This window comes from Fukomys damarensis, unplaced genomic scaffold (genome assembly GCF_012274545.1).
Source record: "Fukomys damarensis isolate Sample0158 unplaced genomic scaffold, DMR_v1.0_HiC HiC_scaffold_36, whole genome shotgun sequence".
Taxonomy (NCBI): domain Eukaryota; kingdom Metazoa; phylum Chordata; class Mammalia; order Rodentia; family Bathyergidae; genus Fukomys; species Fukomys damarensis.
Genome location: NW_022900948.1, coordinates 22,403,866 through 22,409,865, shown reverse-complemented (window position 1 = coordinate 22,409,865; position 6,000 = coordinate 22,403,866). Strand labels below are relative to the sequence as shown.

Sequence of the window (6,000 nt, the reverse complement as noted above, 5' to 3'; positions counted from 1 at the left end):
ATATATGTATGTTTATGAACACTAGTTAACAGATGTGTACCAAAGCAATCTCCAAGTGGTGACTTTTAGATCATCCTAATATAAAACCTTAATGGAATGCTAAAAATGAACTTTGTAGCTTCGTGGTTACAGCAAGGTCTCCAAAGTCACAGCCGCCTGAAGGTTGATTCTGTAATTAGAAGATGCCAGGGTCATCCCAGAATAGAACCTCAGACTACTCAGGCTACATTTATGGAATCAGCTCCTCCAGAGTAAAAACAAGAAAGAAGAGCCTTCCTATGTTTTTGAGAAGGGTCCCTCCTATCAAGGGTTTTGTGTTGGTGTTGCAGGAATCAAGACTTGGGCAAAAGCTCACTGAAGCATATGCAGGAACAAATCAGGTTATGACAGGCAAGGGCTCGAGGGGAGAGAATGAGACACTTCGAAACTTCTCAGAGGCATCTGTCTTAGGCTCTAACTTTTGAAACTCACCATTTTTGCAGTATGAAGCTATCATACTTGCAGAGTATGCTCCTGGGTACCAAGAGACTTATGTATCTGTGTCATTAACCTGGCTGAAAACACTGAGCCTCTTTTAGCATTCAGGCTCTTCTGATGGTAGAGACGGAGCAGATAAAAAAACACTGCAGTGTGTTCGTGTACTCACTGTGGGGTGGGTGGATTCTTGGCACCACAGTCAGTCTTAGTTAGACTCCACGTTCGGCTCCAGGGGTGGTAGACTTACCTATTTAGAATCGATGGCTGCTCTTTCTCTGGGGCTCACCACCTTTTTCTAGGATCCAGTCTTTGTCTTACGGGTGGGTGTAGGACTTACTGTCACCCGCTCCCCATTATAAAATGTGAGAGACTATCCTAATCTTGAGGTTATCACTTTCTCAGCCTTGTCACATTTTTTCAAGATCCCATCTTTGTCTTACCGCATGTAAAGGACTTATGTTGTTCATTCTCCATTTGAACAGTCTAAAGGATTATCTTAATAGGAGTGCTCTGAGGATCCTTACCATTCAAAATTACAAAATGAATGATTTTGTTGGTGGGATTTTAAACACTGTACTATGCGGGGGGAAAAGGGGGAAAGAAATGGAGGGTCAGGGAGACCTGGTAATCACTCTCTAAACTCGTACTAGCAGTGGTAACTCCTCCACCCCACAGTTTTCCTTTCCTTCCTACAGAAGGTCAGAGTAATTAGTTGTCAGCCTTTACTTGTCTTGGTGTGGTAAAAGTTTGGTGTGGTGAAAACTTTATAGGTCATAGCACCTGAAAATGATATTTATAGTCAGCTAATAGGATCTTTTTTGTTTATGCTGCCATTCTCCCAAGGAGCTCAAAGTTCCAACAAAATCCATTTTCAGAAAACTCCTGTGAAGCAAAGACAGCATATTCTTTCCTTAAAGAAGTAACAGAGGCAGAGTTTACTTACACCGTGGGACTCGTGATTTTGTTTAGTTCCATGCCTGAATCCAACCTCTTGTCCTTTGACCGAAGCCAGAGGGACCCCTCTCCCAGACCCGGGCCTCAGAAAGCTTGGCTTTGGCTCTCCTCAAACTTCATCCTGATCTAAGGGCAGGTCCATGCACAGAAGTGCAAGGTACCCTGAGTTCTGCAGACCACTTTCTTGCCCTGGGGACTCCAGATGAACTTCTAGGATCTGCTTGGGGCTTGTCTCAGTCTGTCTCGAATGTTAAGAGAACCTCTGTTGTGTGCAGCCGGACTTCAATGTGGTCCAGAGGTGGCTACTGACTGTGGACTGAGTACGTGCAGTTGGGATTGGGGGTCCACATGCAGGCAGTTTAAGTTCTGGAATCTGACAGATTCTCTGGTAAGGAAGAAAGGGGCGAGGGGGCAGCTCTTCCACTAGCACAGTTTTGCTACAGCCCAGGTCAAACAGTGACGCGTCTAAAGGTGAGTCTACTCTTCAAGGCTACTGCAAAGTGATCTGTGTTACCTCAGGAGACATTTATTTCAGTTTTTTGACTTAATTTTGTACCTTAGTATTTGAAAATCTGCTACGTGGGCCTCCATTTGTATTTCCGCCCCTCAAATGTTGCGGATGCACCTTGAGACCATAATGTCAAGTAAAATAAGCCATACAAATAAATACTGCATGGTTTTTCCTATATGAGAAATCCAAAGTATAAATAAATTAAAGAGCAAAATAAAAGCTAGTAAGAAACAAGGAGATAGATCTTTTGCAAAAAGAAAGGGGACCAAGAGATGAAGGGAGAGGAAAGGAAAGGAAGAGGAAGGGGAGGTAAAAAGAATCAAGATGAGTTATGTACATGCACCATCTCCCCTTATGCATGAAATCATTACATACTGCATGTATGTACTAAAAAAATTAAGAAAAAAATGTCTTGGGCAGTCTTGTCCTTGACAGTCAAAGCCAAAGCCAAGGAAGAAGTCAGAAAACAGGGTGTGGTTTTATAATTTTACACGATGGGCGGTTGTCTGGCTGCATTTTGGAAATCTATATGAGCTCAAGCAAAAATAGTATTTTTCACTGGGACCTTGACCAATATAATTAAAATACACGTAAAAATGGGTCAGGTTCACGTTATCTTTTTTTTTTCAGCCTTCCTTCTCCCCGTGGGGCAGGATGTTCTTCATCGGTTCTCCCACGGGGCTGGGGGCCCAGGGTAGGAATCTCAAAAGCATCAGGTCTCCCACTGAAAAAGGCTTGTGATGGATTTATTATTCAGCCCAGCCACCACCCTTCCAACCTAGGTCTTTGAGAAGAAGCCACGGAAGGACTCACTTCCCAAGGGACGACGTCAGCCTCCAGCCCTTTCTCCTCCACCCAATCTTTACGCTGAGTAAATTTAAAAAGGGCAAAACATTTGGAGTGGAAAGCAGGAGTTTAGAGGAAGGTACTTCCACTAGCGCCCTGGCTGCCAAGAAGCAGCCTCGAGTCCTGCCGGATTCTTGGGCTCAGTTTCCCGCTCGGCCGAGGCCCGCAGGTTAGGGCCAGGGCAGGAGCAGCGGACCCGCGCCCTTGCAGCCCGCGGCCTCCCGTCCCCCGGCCCCGCCCGCTGCCCCGAGGAGTCGCCGGTTTAAGGGGCGGGCCGCGGCTCCACGTGCTTTCTGCTGAGTGACTGAACTACATAAACAGAGGCCGGGAAGGGGGCGGGCGCGCAGGGAGAGAGCAGGCTTTGACCGGTAGTAACCCCTGCGCTCCGCGCAGCCGAATCTATAAAAGGAACTAGTCGCGGCAAAAACCAGCGATTCCGAGGGAGAGGGAGAGGGGCCGGGACCTACAGAGCGGAGTCTACTCTCTTGGTCCCCGAGCTGGGCAGGGCAGGGGGCGCCGGGAGACCCACGCAGCTAAAGCCACTTTCTCGGGGGGCGCTTCCGCTCCCTGCGCCCCCACCCTTCGCTGGAAGGGTTTGTCAAGGGGTGGGCAAGAAACGCAAACGCAGAAGTGGAAAACAGGTAAGAGGCTCTGCAGTGACCTGAGCGTTATTGTTTTGTTTCGGGGCCGAGGAGGCTTTGAGAAGCTCTAGGTTTTGGGGACTCCGGTCCCGGCCCCCACATTTCTACCTCTTTCATCGCAAATGGGGCAGGGGCGGCGTAAGGAAGAGCGGGTGTCCCAGGACGACTTGTGGCCACCGGCGCTGAGGCACTCGGGGGTCGCCTGGCCAGGGACCCTGGAGCGCATCTGTGGGCTTGGAGACCCAGGCGCAGCACTTGGGGCAGTGGGGTCGGGGGTTCTGGAGGCTTTGCTTCTGGGAGGGGAGAGTGGCAGATCCCACGCAAAGCGTTGCCCTTTGTCTGGAAGCCGCTGAGCCGGCTGGAAACCCCTCTGGCTTCGGGTCAGTCAGCGCCCACCGGGACAAATGCCAGCTCGGAGTCCCCACTCCATTCTTTAGAAACTGGTCTGTGTTGGGCTCTGACCTGCGGATCTGCTCAGTGCGCCCAGAGACTGGAACGGCGCGTCCTCGGTCCCGAAGAACTCGAGTAGGAAGTGTCCCGAATGGAGTCCGTTATGCTCCAGCTCGCTTAAGGGCCTCCGGGCTTTGTTTAACCGGGAGGTCCGTGCGCCTCCCGGATCCGGTAGCTCTGGCGCAGCTGAGGGAACGAGTTTTGATTCTTTTAAATTAAGACAGAAAACTTAGGAGAGCCTGCGTAAACCAGAGCTGGGTGCCCTTTTCTTTCCACCTCCTGCCCCATCTTCCCTCCCTTTGCTGCCCTGCGCGGGGGCAGCTCAGGCTGGGAACGAGTAGAAAAGCTGGGGCGAGGTGGTGCTGCGGGATGACCGAGAGTAACCCCGCGGGCGGCGCAGAATTGGGAGCGCGGCTGTAGGCTGGGCTCGGCAGGGAGCCGTGGGGGCTGGGCGCGGACTGCGGTGGCCTGGAGGATTGGCCCGCAGCGCCTCCTGGCCGGGTGACTTAGGTATCGTATCGGCTGGGGCTGGAGTGGGGCCCGGCCCAGCGAAGCGTCGTTTTTCCCTGGTTTGGGCCCACTTTGAATCCGGCAAGGACCTGTGGTTGCAGCCTGGGAGGAACCCTGGGGCTCGGAAGAAAGCCCTTGTGGTTTCATCTAGCCTTGGCCATTGCTAGAGGAGAGAAGTTTCTCTGGGGCATCGGACGCTTCAGGGTTGTGTCCCTTCCTGTCTTTATCAACACTTCTGGGAAAGAATGAAAGAAAATAAAATTCAAAGAAAAAGGTATAGGTTGTACAAGTGATTGGACTTTCTCATTTGCAGTATCAGTACCATCCACTTTTTAAAACGAAAGACTTCACAGTGACACCTCACAAAGGAATAGATAGTTTATAGATTCATATGATAGAGGATAGGTTTAGTGTTGAAGAAAACTTTAATGGGGACGAGAATCAGCATATCACTTTTCCTCTATTGCTCAAGGATCGCCTCCCACGAACAAACAAACAAGCAAACAAAAAACCACCTGATAAAATTTTTTTCTTCAAGTTCAAGAGCAGAGTTTAAAAATTTTTTTAAATGATAGCTTGGAACCTAGACTCAAGATGAGGTTTTTTTTTTGTTTGTTTGTTTGTTCTGTGTGACCGTGTTTGTGTGTTTACAGAGGACCGAACCCAGGGCCTTTGCACTGAGCCACATCTCAGACCTTTTATTTTCATTTGCAAATTTGAGACGGGGTCTCCTTAAATCCCTGTTGTTTCCCAGGCTGAGTTCAAACTTGCATCCTGCCTCAGCCTCTCAGAGTGCAAGGATTACAGGCCTTGGCTGCCCTGGCTCAAGTTTTGATCTTTTCAAACAGAACTTGTTTCTCATCTCCCCCTTTAGCCTATTTTTTCTCATATCTCCCACAGAAGTAGAAGTAGTGGAGGTTTTCTGTTGTTCGTATCATTTGAGAAACTTCTTTCACATCGAAGAGAGAGTAAAAGCATAGAGAGTATTCCTGACTAGAGCTTCTTGTGCTAGCATAATAAATTTCAAGTACAAAGCTTCTGCTGCCGGCCTGTTTCCCAAGTGCTCCCATAAACCATTGAAATAATTCATGATAAGAATTTTTGGGAAAACATTGTTTGTACTGAGAAAAATCAGTATTGACTAGAGAATAAGTGATAGGATCAGAGGGAACGGACAATGGACAATGGGGTCTCTGGCCTCATGGTGACCACAATCCCTTTGTGGAATGGTAATTAATACCTTAGACCAACAACTCATCAGTCCCTTTGTGAAAGGTGCTATGATGGCAGAATGATGCACCTGTGACTAGGACACCTGTGGTATGTTTGTCTTCTCTTCAAATGAGCACTGGAAATCTCACCTCTCATAAGTACTTCTGTTGGCCTTTAGGTGCAGGTCTGTAATAGACCCTGAGCACATTTTGACTTAAATCATGTTAACAGTTCAGATGAAACGGTGCATTAGCCTGGGATTGGAAAAAGGTGGTTAAGGTGTGGTTGTTTTCAACCTCTGTTCAAGGAAATTCCAGTGCAAACTATTAAAAATGAATGAAACTCAGCAACACAGCGTTTTGTTATCTTTTTAGTATTTATCCTACATAGAGGGAACTT

General features: G+C 48.3%; 1 protein-coding gene across 1 annotated transcript in view; it reads left to right on the top strand.

Moving 5' to 3' along the window:
- The first annotated feature begins 3,108 nt into the window (after window positions 1-3,108).
- The window catches only part of Abca1 (ATP binding cassette subfamily A member 1), a 136,541-nt gene continuing 133,649 nt past the window's right edge, over window positions 3,109-6,000 (top strand). Inside the window, exon 1 of the mRNA XM_033759198.1 lies at window positions 3,109-3,429. The gene's annotated coding sequence lies outside the window, so the exon portion shown is untranslated. The remainder of the gene's footprint in view (window positions 3,430-6,000) is intronic.